Below are 21,878 nucleotides of genomic sequence, written 5' to 3'. Positions count from 1 at the left end.
GATTGGAATTAGTATAAGGGTTAGATATTAACTTACTTTATATTGAGGGTATATGTGTAGTCATATTCCTAATTTCAGGATTGTAATGTTATCTTCATGTTTTCATTTTTATTTTAGAAATCTATATTATTACTGGGCTATAAATCCCTCAGTAGCCTTAATCCCCTTGAGAATAGAAACTGTGATTATATTTGCTTTGTATTTCAAGTACCAATAAAGGCCAGATTCAGACAAAGTGCATAGTAACCATTATCACATCTTCCTACTCAAATTGTCCCAGGCCAAGAACTATTGATATCACCTGGGAACCTGTTGGAACTGCAGGCCCTAAGGTCTCCTACAGAATTCACTGATTCCAAATGTGTACTTTATTAAGATCTCTAGGTGGTTCATGTTCATATCAAAGTTTGAGATGCAGTGTAGGAAAAGGCCAGCAAACAACAAGCAAACTCTTAAGGAGTTGGGTAGCAAGCTTCCCCAGAATCGCAGAAATCCCCTTGAAAACGAGGGAGACATTTCTGACAGGAACTGAAAACAGATCCTTATCGATCTGGGAAGCTTGCCCCCAGGAGAGTTATGGCCTTAAGAACAAATGTGAAGCATTAGCATAAAACAAAGCCATTTGTTTATGCACATTTTATAGTTTCTACTGATCACTGTCTCTCACACCTGCCTTTCTGTAGCTCACAATAAAAATTGCTGGATGGTGAGGAGAGTTGTTGCAGTGCCTCCAGAGCCTCAACCCTCTGCATCTCCACCTAAATTCTACATTCTCCGTGTCTCGAGTTTTCTTCGCGTCCCGCGAGCACAACAATGCAGTGATTTAGAAGATTTACTTATTGAGTGTTCATGATTTCTACCTCTTCCTTCCTAAAATAATCCTGGTTGTAATCTGTTAGTCTCCTTTGCCTCACAGCTATTTTACTCAAGGAAAAATATTAGCATTTTTTGTGGGGGGAGTCATGTTGATCTAAGCTAGTAGTGGCCTTAATCTCTTTGCAAATGATTTATTGGTAGGCCAATGAGTCAGGAGAAAATGTCTGTTGGAGGTAGCACTTCTGGGTAAGATGTTATTTATTTCAAAAGAAAAAAAATGACCCTTTTCTTATCTCTGGAAAATGTTTTATTTGGACTCCTAGCACTGCCTTAGCTTCTTTTCTACTTGCCTGATAAAGAAGCTAACCCAAAGAAGGTGGGACCAGGAGACAAAGAGAGAATTAGAACCAGAGCTCTTGATTTACTTTTAGAAACAGTTTTCATCCTTGGAAACAAAAGCCTTATTGACCCCTTTTCAATCCAATTACTTAGCCCTCTTTGAGTATTTGATAAGGGTGGTATGGACCAAAAGAAGAAAGATTCATTTGATGTGACCCCGAGAAAAAAAATTTATCTTCTGAGATGGACTTCACATGATCAACCATGAGCCCAAACTTTGTAAATAATAAGAGCCTAGTAGTTATTTACTGACAGGAGCTTCTCATGTACTCTGTGTACCATGAAGAACCTCAGGGTGGTCTCTCAGCTTCCTGCACTATGCCCCACTTGTTCACACCACCTGATGTCAACAACTGCAGGGAAATCTTGGTTTTCTCTTTCTACCAACAAACTGAGACCTGCCTTGTCCAATCGGAACTGAACAATTTGGATACCTCATTTACATAAAATCTAATCAAACACCTGGGTGAGAACTTTTGCTATAAAGGGTGGTCTCCACTTTGGCTAGGTGAAACACAATTTAAGTTTCTACCTGAATCTGTGTCTCCTGGCTGCAGCTTCTCTTTGCTCAAATAAATGCTTTTTATTCCTTATTAAATTTATATTAATTTATTATTTATTAAATTTATAATTATCAAATTCATATAAATTTAATTTTGGTTTACACTGGTTAAACCTTCCATTTTAAAACTCTATCTTCCATGACTATGAGGCTACAGTCTCTCCTTTTTTGCTCTGACTCATCTGAATACTTCTTAAGATCAACTTCTAAAATCACTGCTTTCTTTTAGCATTTAGGGTGTTACCTGTGGACAGCCAGACATTCATTTCAACTATTCCTTCTACACTGCTATGGCTTCAACCATCATACGCATGCAAGTGACTTCAAAAGTCTATATTTTCTAGCCTCAGCTTTACTTTTGAGTCTCAGAGTAAGCTCATAGTTATATAGTGCTTCCATTATGGGCCAAACACTGAACTAAGAGCTCTAAGAATATAAAATCACTAAATTCCCACAGCAATCCTTTGATTGAGGTAGATACAATTATTATCACCTTTTTTATAGATGATGAGTCTGAGGCACAGAAGGTGGGATGCTTAATTTTATGTGTTAACTTTATTGAACCACAGGATGCCCAGATTAAGCATTATTTCTGGATGTGTCTGTAAGGGTATTTTTGCAGATGAGGTTAGCATTTGAATTGGTAGACTCAGTAAAGTTGACAGGGGAGCTAATACTCAAACACCTCACTCCCCAATGACTTCCAATGGATGGGTCAAATAAGGGAGAAATTATTAATCATAGTGACTAAAGGAGTTAGGGTCACGGTCAGGGTCATGGTTTCTGATTGGTCGGCACTGTGAGGTAGTTGATCAGAGCATCTGGTCCTGATGTCAGCCATGGCGTCACTTTGTCTGGTTTTGCAGCTTTTCTGAGCCTGGAGTTGAAATAGAACTGAGGCCTAGATGTCATCTTTAGTTTGATTGAAACTCTGTTTCTGTGGTCAATAGACCCGAGACTTTGTTCCTAAGATTATTTGATGTTGACCAGACCTTCAATGTCTTGAGGGCTTAATGATTAAGGGAGTGGAGTGCAAGGGGGAAGGAGGTAGGTGAATCAGGGTGCTAAAGAAGGCCATTTTGAATCAAAAGTAAAGAAAGAAGAAAAAAAGGTCATATTAAAGAAATGAAGTTTCTATGCAGTTATAGCATCATGCAGATTGCCCATTCTAATATCACTGGGCATTATCCAATCCATTGAGGGGCCTGAATAGAACAAAAAGAAGAAGAAGGGAGGATTCATCCCCTTTCTGCCTGATTGAGCTGGGACATTGGTCTTTTCCTGCCCTTGGACTAGCATTAACACCCTCGGCTCTCCTGGTCCTCAGGCATTTGGTCTCAGACTAAATTACAGCTCTGGTTTTCTCAGGTCCCCCAGTTTGCAGAAGGCAGATCATGGAACTTCTCAGCCTCCACAGTTCTGTGAGTCAATTCCTCATAATAAATCTCCTATTGAGTTAGGCTGCCTGGGTTTGAATCCTGGTTCTACTTCTTACTAGCTCTGTGACTTAAACAACCCTCCTATAGGTTCTACTTCTCTGGAGAACCTTGATGAACACAGAAGTGTTGTCTAAGTCACAGAGCTAGTGAGAAGCAGAACCAGAGTATCTGTCTTTAAACACTGCTATTTTTCAGTTACCTTATTGATCAGATTTCCAGAAATATGAACTCTAATCTAATATGTAACTCAATATATTGATGCTATCATTTGCCTAGTCACCAAATTAGAAACCTAGAACTCATCTCTAAATCCTTATTTTCCCTTTACCAATGTACTAAAGGGGACTCTATAAATTCTCTCGCCTATATATTTTCATATCAGTTTCTTCATATTAGTCTTGACTGCCATCCTCTCAAATCAGCCACTTAGCAGTAGTAATCCAGACAATTACCAAAGCAACCTGATAGGTTTTCCTATTCCAGTTTCTCATCCCTACATATACAATCCACCCTCCATAATCAACAAAACCTCTCTAAAACACAAATATGATCTCTTTGTTACCCTGCAAACTTGTCAAGACACCTGACGTCTATAGTACATAATCCAAGTGTCTTAACATGACATACAAACCTTGTCTCACTTCTTATGTACCTTATATTTATTTCATTTTTATGTGTGATACAGCATGATGATTCTTTTATATATATATTTCTCTTACCTGAGCATACAACTTTAGAAGTCAAGGACATTGACTTATTCAATCATACATTCATTAAACATCCTCTATATGTCAGACTTAGTGATAGACACTAATGATATACTCCTGAGTTTAATAAGACACCACAATTTTAGTGCCAGGTCAGAGTGCTTATCATGTGACAGTGAATTTATAATTTTTGAATTTAATAAAATACTAACTTTCCTGAACCTACACTAAACTATCTTTACAATAATATCTTCAGATCTCCGTTAAAATAGTACCACAAAGACATTAAGCAGAATTTTATCCTGTGTTAAAGAATAAAATTCAACTGAGTAAATTTAAAGATCTAATTGGTTTTATTAAGTGATTCATGAACCAGGCAGCATATCATCTAGCAAGTAGAAAGGTGAAGTAAAAATAGAAGGTTTTTATAGGAAGAAGGTTGGGCCAAGGGAGCTATTAACAAAAGAAAAGAAAGGATTATTTTTAGACCAGGACACCTCTTTTGGGGGTAAGGGAACAGCAAGGATTTTTATCATGCAGATTGCCTTTACTTTCTATGGGGGATGGAGAGAGTCCAAGTGACAGATTACATTATTGGTGTTGATCAGAAAATTCCAGACTGGTTGATTAAAATTATGTTTCTGGGAGAGGTTGAAACAGCTGTTAGGTCAGGTACTAAAATCTAAGTTTTGTATGTTGGGCTGTAGCACAAGTAATGCCATTTTGGGTCTGTGGTTTTCTTTTTAAGACCAGAATACAAGCTTGCACTTTGTGTACCTCCATACCTTTATATATATTGTTGCCTTGGCTTGGATGCCACTGCTTGTTGACCATCTAATTAATCTTGACGATTCAATTCACTTCTGGGATGTTTTCCTCCAAATTCTGTTTTCTTTCACCACCACCCTTTCCATCCTTGCTAGGGAGATAAAGTTGTTTTTACAATTTGTTCTGTCATCAAGGTTGGAGTATCTTTTAGTGATTTATAAGAAATACATAAATTTGTAAAAAGTATATATCTCATGTGTATTTTATTTTCATCAGTGGCTCCCAAACCTTTGAAATTTCCTGAGCTATCAGAGAAATCAAAGTGTTTTTTTTCTTATAGTCTTTGGACTCTTGTTCTCAGTTCCTGAAATAGCTTCAGAGGCGTAAAGATGAAAAGAGTAGCTTATTATTCCTAACGAGTTTCTTTCCACCACAACTGAGTTTGGGTTAATAAGGCTCATAAACCAAGACAAGAATAATAGTAAACTGACACATAGTTAAATAGCCAAGCAAGTTTTCAGCCATCTAGGAAATAGCAAAAGCCTATCTTCTGTAACCAAGGACACTTAAGAATAAATGGTTTACGCTTCCCCCAAATCAGAGGGTAAATAGCTTAAATCACCCTACTGAGGAGATAGAGAGCAGAAATCCAATTAGTGTCATTTGCCAACCACACCCAAGGGCAGATGAAGTTAGGGGAATAAATCTCATTTTGGCATGTCGGCATAAAACTGATGAATATTTTATTGAGACCCTCCCCCTAAGACTTTACTTAAACTCCCAACCTTTAAAAACTCTCAAAAATAAAACCCCAAAAAGAAAGCCCCAGTGCAGGCTCTCCATCCCATGAGCATGTCTGAGTCTTTCCCTTCCCCCACTTCTTCCCCCACAGGCATGCATCTCCTAAACTTTAAAAGACTCCAGGAGGTTTATAACCAGAGTACCAACGGGCGGTGTCAACTCCACCCAGGCTAACCCTCTGAACCTGTCTCAAGGTCCCCTTTTATCTGATTGGTCAGTGAGCCAAAGCAGCCCAGCCTAAGCTCATTTCCCTGCCTAGTCTCTCTCCTGTAACTTCTATCCTAGGCCCTTCCTTGTTTCACTGTATCCAGCTTTAATAAACATCCTCTCAAAATCACCTGTACTCATATTGTAAAATCTTTCCTGCATAAAGTCAAGGACCCACATACTAGCAGCAGGGTGGCCCTACGCAGACTTGTTCAGGGCTGGGTCCCCTTTCTGGTAACATTTTTTTTTTTTTTCCTTACAGAGGTAGAAAAAGTGAGGTGAGCTATAGAAGAAATGGGCTTAGAAAACATGTTACAGAGGCAAAATTAGGGCTCTTGGGGATTAGGAGAAAAAGGCAAAGAAATGCACCAGGGGAAATGGGGTGGGGAAAGGTGCAGGTGTGCTCCATAAAGAGAGCCACCTATGAGGTTGCTTTTGGACAGCACCTAAGGATGCTGGCTGGTTACCAGGGAACCAACTATGAATAGGGGGTTGGAGCTTTGAGTCCCATCCTGTTTACTGGGAAGAGCAAAGGGGCTAGAGGTTGAGCTGATCATCAATGGCCAATAAGTTAATCAGTATGCCTTATAATAAAGCCTTCATAACAATCCAAAAGGACATAATTTGAAGAGTTTCAGGTGGGTGAACACTTGGGATTCAGGGAGAGTGGTCCTTCTGGAGAGGGCATGGAAGCTCCTTGCCTTTTCCCCATTATTTGTCCTATGCATATTAATTGCACATCCAGGCATTCCTGAGTTATATACTTTTATAATAAACCATTAATCTGGTAAATAAAATGTTTATCTGAGTTCTGTGAGCAACTATAGCAAATTACTCAGACCTGAGAAGGAAGTCGTGGGAACCTATGATTTATAGTCAGTGGGTCAGAAGTACATATAACATCTAAATGGGGAGTTTGGGGAGGCAGTCTTGTAGGACTGAAAATTTAATCTGTGCTATCTAATGTTGTGTCCAAGTAGAAAGTTGAATTGAGCTGAATTCTCAAACAAACTTGTGTTAGAGCATTGTGTGGTGGTGTGGAGAAAACCCCCCTCAAATCATAATCAGGGCACATTTGCATTCTTATAATAGCTGTTATCAAATTCTGTTTTGAATTGTGTAATCCTCAATCTTTTATCCGAGTACTCTGCATAGTTTTCAGTCTAGCATGTTTTTAGCATGAAAGAAATAATCAATTATTGTTTCAATTGAACTTATTAATCAGTTGATTCTCTTAAGGCAAAACTGATTTTTCCGTGCATGTTCTATATGTTCTACCTCTGTTATCAGGGTGTAATCTGATTTATCAGTGTCTGGAAGTTGTAGTGCATACAGAATAAATATATAAACATATCAGTCACATCTCTCTAAGTGTATAATGTGTTGATTTTAATTACTCAATTATTTTTTCTCATTGCCATTTAATTATTGGATAGGTGGAAAGAGAGTAGGAAACATGAATTCAGAGATACAAGCTTAAATGCATTAATGGCTTATTTAAACATTTGTCTGGCTACCTCATGATTGAGAGATTTTAACTTACTAGTGAAGAGGAGAAATAGTCGTTACCATGTGTAATAGGACTAGAGTCAAGATGCTAAAAAAAATCCAGTCTTTATTTAACAGGTTTGACCCTTTACATGAAAAGATTTCTGCTTTTGATTAAGAACTAATTCAGGGGTTATTCAGAGACAATTATGTAAGGCCTGGAGATTTCTCAAGTGTATGTCCTCCTGGGATGCAGGTGCTTGAAGCAAAATCTTGAAAAAAATAATTGAAATTTAATTCCCAAAAGATACCGTAGAATCATATTTGAGTTCTATTAAGATGGAATAATATAATGCATATATTTCTTTACATGTATATATACTGAAAAACTCTTCTTTATCTATAAAATTATGTTTAAATAAAGGAAAGTAGAAGCTTACTCTCTAGTAAGGGAAAAGAGATATATTATAGCATGTTTTGAGTCTATACTATAATGCAACGAGACCTAGGATATTTATCAAGATTTTGCAAAATTAGAAGACATACTTTCTTAAGAGTTTACAATTATTAGTAGTACAGTACCATAGGACTTGTAGATAAGATCTGTGGTAAAAAAAAAAAAAGAGCTCTGCAGTTTGTCTAAGAAAGACACTTGCAAAGGGGCATTTACAATACTTTTTTTTTCATGGTATAGGTTATGGTGACCTGGTCTTCTGCATTATAAGAACAAATTCTTGGTGCAGTTCAATAGTATCAAGTTCATCAAACTTGAGAAAGCTGACTCATGTTGATCAAAATCGAAAGTGACATGTATAAGCTACAATGCCAATTTATTTTCTTACAATGAAAATATAACTGTCATAGCATATTTCCTTTCGGAAAGCTACATGAGGAGACCATTATCAGAAGATTGCTGGTTGACAAAAGGATCAGAACTGGTGTCTGAGAAGAGAGAGTAGAGCAAAGGGGTAGTTATATGATTTAAATATTTAATGCCCACAGGCTAAAATAGACAGGCATATCCATTTTCTCAATAGATTCATTTTCTCATTTCATAAGAGGGGTTAAGTTTCGGTTCAGGGCAATCTCTTTCTTGCACAATAAAAGATGGCTGCTGCCAAAGTCCTCTTTTTTCTCTGTACACATTTCTGACAAAATTCCTTCCAACTAGCATGGTTTTTCTTCAGCAATGTTAATTTTTTAATCCATTTGCAGTCAGGTTCTTTTTGCTTGCAAGTGATTCTGTCTTCATATAATGATATCTCTGGCCTTAAATATAATATGTTGAATTGGGATTTTCACTTCCCAATAGAATCCTGTTTCTCTTATTTCCTACTTCTTGGTGGGATCTTTCTTGTCCTTCCACGCACTGACTAAAATAGACAATAAAAGCATAAAACTAGGTTTACAGAACCACACACAGTACTTGCTTTCATTAAAATCATTTTGCTCATTTATATTGCTACAAATTGTATTTTTAGCACCATCATTTAGTAGAACAATGATTAATGAAATCACATTTCAAAAATTTCCCCAGTATCTGTTGCAAATACTGACATTTATTTGGAGATATGGAAGAGCTTGTGATATGAGGCTTGCATAACATTTCAACTGTTACTGCATATGTAACAAAAGTACTCAGTGACATTTATAAGGTGATCCTATATGTGGCAGTTAAGGGGTTGATTAAAAATAACTTTTTTACATTTACTCAAAGACTAAACAAATTATTTTAAATTAAAGATTTTATGTGAATTTAAAAATTAATTGCATTGGTTTACTTTGTATTTTAGTGAGTTGATAGCTAGTTCAATCATTCTGAAGTACATCTCAAAGTTGTCTTTACAACCTGGCCAAATTTTTTTTTTTAGTTTTCACCCAAGGATATTTTTTCCATTTTTTTTCAGAGACAGTGGAAGGGAGAGAGAGAGAGTGAGAAAATAGAAACATAGACATGAGAGAGACACATCGATTGCTTGCCTCCTGTGCGCACCAGGAACAGGGACGCAACCGAGGTGTGTGCCCTTGGCTGGAATCAAACCCGGGGCCCTTCAATCTGTGGGCCAATGCTCTAACCACTGAGCTAAACCAGCTAGGGCATCAATTGACGATTTCTAAATAGAAATACTGGACAAATATATTCATAGTAGACAGTCTTTTGAGAATAAAAATCCTTCCTGGCAAGCTATATATGAAGCTGACATTAAATATGTGTGCATTCCATTTTTTTTGCATTACGTTATTTGACTTCTTTTAAACAAACGTCTTGTTTTATATATATAGGATTTGTATTGTTGACTTCCCATGATCCTGAAACACACAAAATTAGTTTTCTAAAATCAGCCATATACTATTCAGAATTCAACTAAAATCATTTTGGAGGAAATTAAAATGCAAATATACAATACATTGAACTTTTTACTATTCTTGATAAAGTATTGTATTGAACTAAATTATTTTTATTGAATATATCTGACATATAACACTGTATAAATCTAAGATGTACAACATGTTAATTTGATACATTTATATATTATAAAATGATTGCCTTTGCAGCAATATTTAGCACTTCTATCACATTAAGTAACTATCCTTTCTTTTTAGTGATTAGAAAAATTATGTTTTAGTTTCTTAGCAAATTTGTATAATTGCCGTATATAACTGTTTTCTATATTTGAGGTTGCATTTAAAGATAAAAGCAAGGAGTTTAATTTTTACCATATTGTGTTTTTGATAAGATCACTAATCTTCACTCTCAACCCAAAGGAAGAAACATGGATATTAAAACTCAAAGCAATCTATGCCTTACATATTCTTTGAGTTTAAATTGATGCTGAGATTGTATTATTCCATGAGTTGAGGAATATAAGTAGTCTTGTATTTAAAAGTGTGTTCTCGTCCGGCCGGGCATGGCTCAGCGGTTGAGCGTGGACCTAGGATCCAGGCGATCGGGGTTCGATTCCCGGTCAGGGCACATGCCTGGGTTGCAGGCTTGATCAATGACTCTCTCATCATTGATGTTTTTATCTCTCTCCTTTCCTCTCTCTGAAATCAATAAAGATATATTAAAAAAAAAAGTTTGTTCTTAGATTCAGGGGTGTGCATCTGTGTATGTGTATCTGTGTGTGTCATTATTATCGTCCAGTTAAAAGTGTGGCAATACAGAATATAAAAAATTGTTCCAAAAAGAATGCTGGAAAAGGCTGAACCTTATGAATTTGGCCCCTTAGAAAACTCAAGAGTGTACTTAGACCATTCTAAAATATGTTTCTCATATGTCTTCTCTCAAGAGTGTTTCTTGGTTATATTTCTTTTGTTTTCCTATAAACAGCCATTTTTATACATTGGGGATAATTCTGTTTGTCTCTTATACACTGGTTTCTTGTACACATAGCCTTACTTGTGTGCCTAAATTTTGTCTTGTAAATTAACTAAGCTAGTGCATATTTGATCTCAAATTTTGCTTGTACTCTTTAGTCAAACTGTGTGTGTGTTTGTAAAATAGAAATATATCTATATAATTTCTCTCTCTTCATACACACACAAACACACACACACATACATACATTCCACTTTTAGGCTTTTGGTTATATATATTTAAATAACTCTGTGGTATATATATATTTAATTAATAATATCGTTATTTCACTACATAAGCATATGTGAGTTTTTGGTAACTTAAAAATTAAGTTAAAGTTACTAGAATAAATAGTTAGTTTTATTTCCATTGTTTTTTCTTCAACAAATAACATTTTGTAAACACACAACATTTTAAAAAATGTTTGTTAGGAAATGCATTTTATTCTCTATAATAAGAATTCAATGTTTTTGACAAAATCATGCTTGGTTGACATATGACTAATGTGATTTGAGAGATTTGATATTATCAAAGCAAAACACAACCTAAAAGTCCAAATTACTTAGATTTGTTCAGAACATCTCAGTGAAGATAATATCAATTAAGTAGCATTTGGAATTTGCATTTTTTTTACAATTATTATTCTAGGATTTTGTACAAACTGGTATAAAAGTTAATTAATGGACAATAATTGTTTGGTTCAAAAAGAGATTTCTATGGCCATGACCAACATGGCTCAGTTGGGCATTGTCCTGTGCACTGAATGGTTGCAGGTTAGATTCCTGGTCAGAGCACATCCTAGGTGGTGGGCATGAAAGATGCAGCCCATCCAGCTTTTTTGTTTGTTATTTGTTTAGTTGTTTTTTTTAATCCTCACCTGAGGATATTTTTCCATTGTTTTCAGGGAGATTGGAAGGGAGATAGTGAGAGAGAGAGAAACATCCATGTGAAAAAGACACACATTGATTGGTTGCCTCCCGCATGTGCCCCCACCAGGGTTAGGGATCTTGTCTGAAACCAAGATACATGCTCTTCTCTGGAATCGAACCCAGGACCCTTCAGTCCTCGGGTCAACACTCTAACCACTGAGCCAAACAGGCTAGGACCAGACGATCGAAGTTTTACTCTCACATAGATGGTTTTCTCTCTCTTCCTCTCCCTTCCTCTCTCTCCAAAAATCAATAAAAAATATATATACTTCCATGTCTCAGCATTTTTCATATGGCATCTACTGCCTAGGGAGAACTATTGAGATAATTTACCACAGGTCTTTTGGAGCTCCTACTACAGTTTCTACATTTAAGAAGGCCATATTACTAGAAATAATTTTACTAAGCTATTTAACATGTTAAAGTAGAAACCAACATTATGATAAATAATTTACCTGCCAACTTTTTTCTTAAGGAAATGTCAGGAAAGACCTAAAACTGGAAGTATATTAAATTTATTTTCTTCAAGTTTTGCACATTTATTTGCACTATTTTATGTATATTAAACAACTTAATATATTTTACAAATAGCATATGACTTTCATTAATACATTCAACATTAATTGAGTATCTTTTATATAATGGCCACCATCTAAGCACTAGAGATAAAGTTGAGAGGGGAGTTAGATAATAAACAAGTAAATATAAAATATAACAAGTAATAATGAGTGCTCTGAAGGAAAATAGAGCCAGGTAAGATGGTAAGAGTGAAGGGTGATTGGGGAGCTATTGTAGACAGAATTGTGAGGGAAGCCCACTATTTGAGGCAAGACACAAAGGAATTAAGAGAGCAAGGCTCTGTCATCCTGGATAATTAATTGTCCATAGTGGGTCTCATATAGAATTGTAAGAGTAAGATTCTGAACAGTCTACCTACACTTAAGCATTTTACAAAAAGTTTACCTTTAAGTCTGGCCATGACTAATTGCTCTATTAAACTTTATTGAAGATATCAGACTGCAATATAATCTAAAATTAAACGACTCCAAAAATTTTGAAAAGAATTGACTTTTAGGGCTAAAATTCAAAGGAATATAAATTCTAACCTCATTATCCTCTCACTTAACAGACATTCATGTAATGTATCTTGCATTAGTTATACCAGTTCTAAGGGACATATTTGAAGAGAGTGTCAGTTTGTGGGGGAGGCAGTGGTTGCTATATGAGGACAAAAGGTAAGGCTTATAAAACAGCCTAAGGTATGGCTCCGAGTAACACTCCATAGTTGTAAAACGTTGCTACTGCTTCTATTACTATTACTACTGTTACTACTACTACTTCAATGGGGATTTTATTTCATTAAATTGGGATTTTACTTGAATAATAAAGATAAGTGAGAAAATATAACTGTAGATAGTGTATACAAATGATGGTTGACTAACTGCTAACCAACTATCAAACAGGGTTTCTAAGTTTTAAAAACTATCAAATAAGACATTTCCCTGCTATTTCCAAAATTGTGGAATTTGCCGATGCATATAGCCACTGCCCTGTAGTGCATGTAGCTCATTAGAAAATGCCAAACAAGCCCTCTCTCACCTCATGTCCTCTAAAGTTACAGAGATTTAACAGTCAGACCTCCAGGGAGTGAATTGTGAGGGATAGAGGGAAGGAAGGTAAGTACAGACGTTGTCAAGTTTCAAATGTATCCCATTGGGATCTCACATTTTGTAATAAAAGCACCAAAAATTCAAAATTGGTCTTTCCAGATTTTGGTTTAAATTCATGTAGTGCTGTCCCGATCTCCCCTCCCTTCCCATCCCTGACCCCAGCCCCTGTTCTATCTTGTTCAAGCAATTACTTATGTTTCAAGATTCGAGACTGGAATTAACTTTGCCAACAAGGCTTCGCTTATCTCTATCCTTAACTAGTCTGGGTGTGTGCTCCATCTTTACTTTCCAGTTGTGTGCTTTTCTGCTTCCATAGTGTAATAGAGTTTGTTTGCATGCTGTCTTGACCCAGTCTGAAGCCCTAACTAGAGGTCAGTCAGTCAGTTTCTCTTGAGCAGTTAATTAAGTCCACACCCACCCTTCTCTTATCTGGATCTTGCATTTGGGCCACTAGGCACCTGCTCTAATCTCCTCAGGGCCAGATACCAGGAAACAAGAGACAACACCCTATATCCCCTTGATGCTGTTGCATTAACCTGGCTATTAGTTAACAGGAAAGGAGGAAAGGGAAGACCATGCCAGTAAGGTCTGAGGGACTCGGGAAGATGCTTGCACATCAATAACACCTGAAATTGAGTCAGTGGCTGGAATAGGTGTGGCCACTGCAAGTGAGGGAAACCAGAATATTTATAACTTCCAAACAAAGGAAGTTCCTCCTCTCTTCTCTCTCTGGTATGCTGGGTTCCTGGCTCTCCTGCTGGGCATGTGCTCCCTTGTGCCCACATGGTGCATGGCCAGGCCATGTTGGGCTCCACACATGGACTAATCGACTTTAATCTGGCCTGAATGTTGAACTTCAGCCAGTTGCAACATGGAATGGAAGCTCTGAACACTGGCCTTGTTTCTGGCTCTGCTTATGCACCTTTCCCAGGATTGGCTTAAGGGGCAGGGGACTTAGGAACCTGAGAAATGTAACTCCATGCCAATAAAACCTTCTTCTACATCCCATCTTCCCAGGGGAATCTTAGAAAATTCATTTTCTGAGGATATTGCAAGAACCGCATTCCCACTCATGTCAGGGAAATTTGGCCCATTAATTCCTCCTGCAACACCCTGAATGCATCAAATTATTCAACTTATCCATTCCACAAAGAGCCCATAAAACCAGCTAACTTCACCCTGCTTGCCACATATAAACTGCCCCCTACAGCTCCAGCTTGCTGTTATCTTGTCCCCATGCAACCCTCTTTCAGAGCTGCAAGTATAAAAAAAGCTCTGCCTTTTATTTATCTGAGTATCACTGTATTGTGCCCTGCCATCAAAATAATCTTTAACTTTTATAAAGCACATAGCCAGGAGACTGCTCTCTGGTCTGCATCAAGAACATGGGGCTCATTCCTGGCTTCTGGGTAAACTAGGTTATGTCTCCCAGTCAGCTGGAGTCTCTCTGGAGGGCCTCCTAGTCATTCTCACATTTCATTAATAATTCCTATAAACAGAACCCTCTTGTGATTCTCTTATGAGATTGAATCACATAAAAATGCCAATATTAAATATTATATGACCTAAACATGGCAATTTCATCAACCAAAATTGTATATACCTTCTTATATAAAACAACATGTGAAACATCTAGAGGTAGTAGACCTCTGTTCTGACCTCCGCATGATTCTATACTTTCCCCTACCATTCTCCAGTCAAATATGAGTTGGTGAACTGGTTGATTATAGCCATGACTCTTCTCAAATGAGCATCTTACTGTGGCTCAAAGGTAACGCCTGTGCATTACCAACTCTCTGCTGTAAGCAAGCAAATCAAAATTATGGTATACATCCACTAGGGGAACTTGGTAATAAGGCTCTTCCCCCCCAGGTCACTGCTGGAAAGGATAGTTTAGGACAGAATCTTCATCCTTCACACATACCTGTTATTCATTTTCGTGCAGAGACTTGAGTTCAATTACTGATAAAACAACAACCACCACACAACCACAGGTTAACCAGGGCTCTGTGAATTAAATGAAAAAACAGCAAGATTTAGGAAGGAAGCTATGTGGCAGAGGTCATGTACTCTCACTGACTCTGAAGACAGATTTGGGAAAGATCAACAGTAACAGCAACATAGGGCTAAGAACATCTTCAATTTCTAGAAAGGTTAACAAAAGGAAATTTCATCTCTTGATAAGAAATTTGGGTTGGTGATGGCTGGAGGGGCAAGGAGGACAGTGTACAAGTTCATGCTTAATCTGTAAACCAAAACAAATACACCAACAATTCATTTGTTATCAGAGAACATCGTATTGTAGGTGATTGGGTCCAGTCGATAGCACCTTGCTTCTAAGTTTTTTCAGCATCCTTACTCTTTAATTCTCTTGGTGAGTTTCCATGATTTGCAGGGCAAGATTCAGGAAGTATGGGGAGCTGAATAAAATCTTATTGTCATGGCTCTAAACCCTTTCCTCTAATCTCTGAGAAAATCTTATTTAAACAATAAGAAAACATAATGGAATGAGGGAATAGATTTCCCTCAAAGACAAAGAGAGATCCTCCAGAGAATTCAGAAAATAAAACATAAGAGTGCCTGGGAGCAGAAGAAAGAGGAGGGGGAAAAAGGTATGTTCAATGTGAACAGAAATCACACACACACACACACACACACACACACACCTAGCTCTGAAGGTATATTTCATATGTGATTGATCAAATGGGAGGTAAATAAAAAAGTTATAGATGATTTCAAGTGTGCAGATGGGCATCATGTGATAGATAATGGAGGGTTACCCTAGGAAATTGCTTTTCACTATGTCCTTTGTAATAAATAATGGGAGGTGAAAGTCAGATTGTAGGAGATTAAGAAGCATAAAGCATAACTATGAGAAATTCAGCACTAAGTGGAGAGAAATAGAAGAGCATTTGGGGATTTTATTTAAATATCTGTGTATGCACACATGGGAGCATATGCATTCTGTTATCATAACACACCGGAAAATGTTGATGAAACGCCATAAGAAGAATATATAAAAATGCTACATTGTGAAAAGGTTACATTAGGGATGAAGATGAAATCAGCTGTGGACATGGGCTGGAATCTCACTTTGGAAAGTGAGGTAGAGAACTTACGGTTCAGAGAGACTTTTCTGATGAAAACAGAAAGGGTCCCTTTAATGATCCATATTGACTGTGACTTAAATGATTGTTTTTGCAACTGATTCTTTTCTTAGGTATTGTGTTCCCAAGTTTCCCAGTTTACAAGCTTATTTGCCCTCCATTTCTCATCTCTCACTGTATTTTGTAGAGTTGAAGCGCTAAAAACATTACAGGATTTTAAACTAACAATGTGGGTGGGTTATAAGGACCTAAAACCCCTGAACTGTCTTTATACTGGCCCAGTTTTCATTCTTATAATCATAATGCATTCTTAAAAAAAACAAAAATCTTAACTCAAATAGTTGATGGGGTTTTAACAGATAAACAATGTGGCATTAACTATCATTTCCTATTTAAAAAACCCAGTGATTTTTCATGGTGTTTAAGAGAACAAAACTCACAAGCTTGGTACAGAGGCTTTCTTCCCCTCTGGTGTAAACACGCTGCACTTTCCCTCTTGAACTTCATGTTTCAGTCCTCAGGTATAATTTGTGTTTCCTTGTACCCAGAATGCCTCTTGCCTATGCCACTATCACTCTGCCTCCTCCACATCCCAATAAGCTCCAACTTCCCCAGGCCGCACACACACGTCAACGGGCTAATTACTGCTATTCAAGTCTCAGCCTGGTGGTCATTAATTTCTTCTAGAAGCCCACCTGAACTGCACTCCCATGATTTTCTTTGATTCCTGCTTTCCCAGCATTGATTATAACCTGTTTGAATGATATATTGACTTGCCTGTTGCTTGCTAACCAGAGAGTATGTTTCTTGAGAACACTCCCTGCTTGTTGTCTTTTTTAACAGGACCTTAACTATGCCTGACAGGTAACGATTAGTCAATAAATACCTTTTTCTTATCTGTGAACTCTAAGCCTTTATTTTTGAAATGGCAACCCAAGGGAAGAGGAACATATTTCTTAGTTATTGTTTTTAATAGTTTGTATATAAAAGGTTATATGCAAATGAATGATGGGAAATATTTAGTGGCCTTCAGAATGCAAACAAAAACTGCCGGTGAGTTAAGTAAAAAATAATTAAAGCAATGAGAGATCACTCTTGGTATCAGCAAACAAATTTCTCAAGATTAATTTTTTAACCTCATAGATAACATTAAACTCATTTGCATAATACGTAGCTAAAATTAATCTTTAGAAAATTAGTGTTTAATATGGAATACATGTTTATTTTTAAAGAAACTTGTTAATTAAGACAAATTAAGCCTTTATGTAAAATAATTAGCAAATCTGTGAACAGGAGTAGAAAGATAAAGAATATGTATGTACAAATGGTAAGCTCATACTGAACCATATTAGTAGAAACACAGATGTTTACAGAAGCATATTTGTTTCAAAGAGGTACTAAATATTGTGTCCAATTTTTATTTCTTTCTTTCTACATCCTCTTAACAAAATGTTGGGACTCTATGTCTCAGTGCAAGAGAAATTGCTGGGTCCCACCACTTGGAAATCACATCTTGAGTCATACATTTCTTAGGAGTATGAATACCATTTTTCAAAGAAAACAACTCCACAGTCTCTCAAGGCATTGTTTGGTTTATTTTCTAACCCTTTACTGCAATATAAGGTCATTTTGCACAATGGCAAACATCTGCCTTTTTTTTTTACAGGCTTTCTACCTACTAATTGACAGCTGTGAATTAGTGCACTCTCATGGAAAGAAAAACGTATCTTTTAAAATACTAATTAAAACAAAACATTAAGTTTAGCTATGGAGACTTATATAGAACATTATTAGTAATCATGACAATATTATGCTTTAATGTTAGCCTGAAGCAACATCTGCCTTCCATAGCTATTTTGAAAACATGTATGAAAAAATACCTAAATATGTTTTTAATTACATATATTGTATTTGGCAAGGATTAATGTTTTTGCCATTCTGGAGATTGAGATATAAAACTTCCAAATAACATAAATATCATTTATAATTGTTATCATCTTCAAAATAACACACATACATGTACACAAAATCCACCATAAATTTTATACTGTTTTTCTCAATATGTAAGATATTTCCATTTAATATGTATTTAAAAAAATTAAAACTAACTTTGAAACTAATCACAATGAGGATTATTACTCTTTATTAATTCAAGGAAGAAAACAGATTCTACTCTGTTGATAATTAAGATTTCATTCCTAAAACTACATCTAAATATAAATTGTTTTTCCTAAGGTGAAAGAAAGTAGAAAAATGCCATTGTTTAAATTAAGTTACTTAATTTTCTTCAGGAATAAACAAATTTTAGTTAGAGATATATTAGTTATGGCTAACTATAAAGAAATAAGATTTTCTTTGTATTTTCTCTTAATTGCTGTTAGAGAGAAATAAGTTGCTTCTTTCAACTTATTTCTGTAGTGTTTACTTATATACCAGTTGATTCTAATTTGGGTGAGTTCCATTAAATTGAATCTCATCCAATGTTGAAATTCTATTCAATGATTCAAAAATCATTTTTAATTTAAACTTTTTTATTATGGAAAATTTCAAAAAGAGGTTAAAATAGAGAAGACACTATAATGAACTCTCATTTACCAATCACACCTTACCACACAAATGTCAAGTCATGACCCAAATCATTTCAAGTATATACCTACCTACTCCTCCCTGTTCATTATTTTGACACAAATTCCAGACAGTATACCATTTTGTCTGAATTTTAATAGTATCTGAAAAGATAGACTCTAATTTTTCTTAAATAAAATTGCAATACTGTTGCCATATCCAAAATAAAAATATCCATATTCCTTAAATATTACCAAATATCCATCAAATTTTCCTGAATGTCTCGTTATGTTTTATAGTTTGTATGTGTTAGGATACAATTAATATTTCCCATGAAAAGCAACACAACAGGCCCAGAATGGAGTTGCTTATGCTAAGTCCCACATCACCACGCTGAGTCTTAGCTTAATTACAGTTTCAGCTCTCCCAGAAATGGAATTTTAAACCAGTCAATAAGGAGTCACCTGATCAGTACTAATTAAATAACCTGCCTGATGGACCCCTTCCAACCCTTAAAAGAAAGTAACCTGCAACAATCAACCCTTTTTTTTTTGCCTATTATAACTTCCTTATTCCTATTTCCATCTGCCTATAAAAGTCTTACATTTTGTACAGCTCCTTTCTACCTGCTAAATCCAAAGCTGCCCGATTGGAATTGATTTTTGGACAAATAAACTCCTAAAATTTTGAATATGCTTCATTTTATCTTTTAACAGTTCTGATGTCAGAGAGGGGGTCCTGAGAGCCCCAGGTGCAATGAGCAACCATGGAGGTGCCTGCTGAGCCCCTTGAGTTCTCTCTCTGCTTTCTTGCTGCCTCTGGGAATGGTGGGCGAACCCCTCTCAGATCTAGCTCCTCAGCCTTTGTCTTATGAGCTTTCAGAATTTATTTGAGCATTTCTTTTTCCTGCCTGGGCCCAGAAACTGGCATGGTCGGACATAGAAACTGGGCTGGATCTGGGGGTAGACTGGTTCTAACAGAAATCAGATGGGGTCCAGGGTTGAAATGGTTCTGACAGAGAAATAGGACAAGGGACTGGTCAGACTATATCCGACTGAGAAAATGGGTAGGGCATGGAGTCACACGGCCTTGGCTTTAAGTGCACGGGATCTAGTGTGAGGCCTCAGGTGCATACATTTTGCTTTAAGGCTGAACAGTAGGTGACCCTACCAAAGACAATCTTATAACCACAGTGGCTTCAGTGGAGGACTTTTAACCTAGAGACACTTACCCATTTATAAGCTGTGCTAGGGAAGAAAGGGTCTCAGCCACACACTACTATAAAGGCCAGAGGGAAATTTACAAAATATTTTAAAACAATTTAAATTATATATTTAAAATTACTTTTTCCTCTACAGTTTTGGTGACCGGGATTGCTGGGATATTCTACTTCTTCCAGAGCCTGGAAAAACTAACAAGCTGGCAAAAGGTGAACATTTTTAACCAAAGTAACTCTCAGATCTCTATCCATGGTGCCTGGCCAAGAGAGAAAGGTAAAGTTTCATGTTGCCTCTTCCTTTCCAATTTTTTAAAGAATTGCCTTTTCTAAATTGAATTTTATTTTGTACTTATGCAAAATATTTACCTGGTTCTAAAGTTATAGTTACAAAACAAGATATCCCCAGAGAAATATAGATGTAAATCTCAGTATGCTACACACCTGGTTTCTTCCCTCCCTCCCGTAGGTAAGTAGTTTTAAATAAATATTTTTTTCCACTTTCAAATATAAGCAAACATGGTCATTCATATACTCAGTGTGTGTGTGTGTGTGTGTGCATATATATATTCAAATCAACCCTCCCCCTTTTCTTTGATAAGCAGGAAAAGTATATATATACTTCTCTCTACTTTGCTATTTTTCAGTAAACAATATACTTATTCTGGAGATCACTTGGGGCAGTATATAGAGGTTTTCTTCATTTGGTCTATAGCTTAATATACTCTATCGTGTGATTGTTCCATAGTTTATATTAGCAACTATCTTTGTTTTTCATTTTTGTTTTTGGTTTGCATCTTTCTTGTTTTTAAATCAACATTTACAAATGATGCTGGAATAAATAGCCTTGTCATGCTTCCATCTCTGAATTTTCCAGGGCAGAAATATAAAAATGGGAAGTGAGAATGCTGGGTCAAAGCTCAGATACACATGCATTTTGTTTGTTTGTTGCCAAGTTCTTTCCATAATGGTTTTATTTTGTCATACTCTTACCCATTTTTACAGGACATAGTAAATATGAAAGTACAACCTACTTTGTTAGGCCACTTTGTACCTTCATACGATTCTTTCCTTTGGGATTAAGAGGACTCATTTGAAATCATAGAGTCAGAATGAATAGGACAATGAACATTGAATTTCTATTTAAAGGTCGGTCTAAATAATAAATTGCTCAGTCTACTAAATTATATATACACATGTAGCAGAGAGTGCATGTCTGGAAATGATGCAACTGGGCAAGCTATTATATTATAAACATTTGTTTATTTATAGTTCCCTTAGAGTTCCAGATGCCATTGTCTTGAATGCATTAAAATGAATTAACAGGTGCTGAATATATGTATTTCATTTCTATTGCACATTCAACTTTGTATTGTTCTTTCTGTATTTGGGTATTTTCTAGTGATGTGTTTGTTTTTCTTGAGATGACTCTAAAAGGCTTTAACATGGAAATAATAGAAATAGAGAGGAAGCTTTTGCTAAGTGAAACATTTTGAACCACTTCTTAAACATTTGAAAGTCCTCTATGTAATACCCAGTATTATAAACAGTAGTTCTGTGTTTCTGTTTGTTTACTGTTTAAGAGTTCCCTTAAATTACAAATGGGTAACTTGTATTTCCCTAGAGTGCTTCAAGGCTTAGGGGTGAGTTTATGAATGTTTCATGTTCCAACTCTGAAGTTGGTTATGATCAACAAAGTAGCAGAAGAACTTTTGTCAAAGGGTAGGAAGAGGGGAAATAACACATCAGGCGATTTTCTTTTTCCATTTTGAGCTACTTGTTATTGTCAGTTTCCTTTTCAGCCAAGCTTTTAGTCCATACTGACCATCTTTCCCTTATCATTTTG

Source organism: Miniopterus natalensis, chromosome 10 (assembly GCF_054644295.1).
Source record: "Miniopterus natalensis isolate mMinNat1 chromosome 10, mMinNat1.hap1, whole genome shotgun sequence".
Taxonomy (NCBI): Eukaryota; Metazoa; Chordata; class Mammalia; order Chiroptera; family Miniopteridae; genus Miniopterus; species Miniopterus natalensis.
Note: the sequence above shows the minus strand (reverse complement) of the source record.